Source organism: Theobroma umbraticum, unplaced genomic scaffold (genome assembly GCF_002168275.2).
Source record: "Theobroma umbraticum cultivar Fairchild unplaced genomic scaffold, ASM216827v3 scaffold_147.0, whole genome shotgun sequence".
NCBI classification, from domain to species: Eukaryota; Viridiplantae; Streptophyta; class Magnoliopsida; order Malvales; family Malvaceae; genus Theobroma; species Theobroma umbraticum.
Genome location: NW_018397259.1, coordinates 3,756,602 through 3,756,838, shown reverse-complemented (window position 1 = coordinate 3,756,838; position 237 = coordinate 3,756,602).

The window sequence follows — 237 nt, the reverse complement described above, 5'->3', positions numbered from 1 at the left end:
ATGATTTGAACTCCCACTATCCAGCAACCATTCTTGATTTTCAATTTCATTTTCTGTCATTTCCAGAGCCATGAACAAATTTTATTCAGAATTAGTCGATGCTTCAATTGTCTGAAGAACTTTATCAGAAGCAGATGACTTCTTTTTGCATACTTTCTCAACATGTCCCATTTCATTACAAGCTGACACTTTGCATCTGGCCTGAACCAACAACGATCTTCTGAGTGGTTTCTTTTC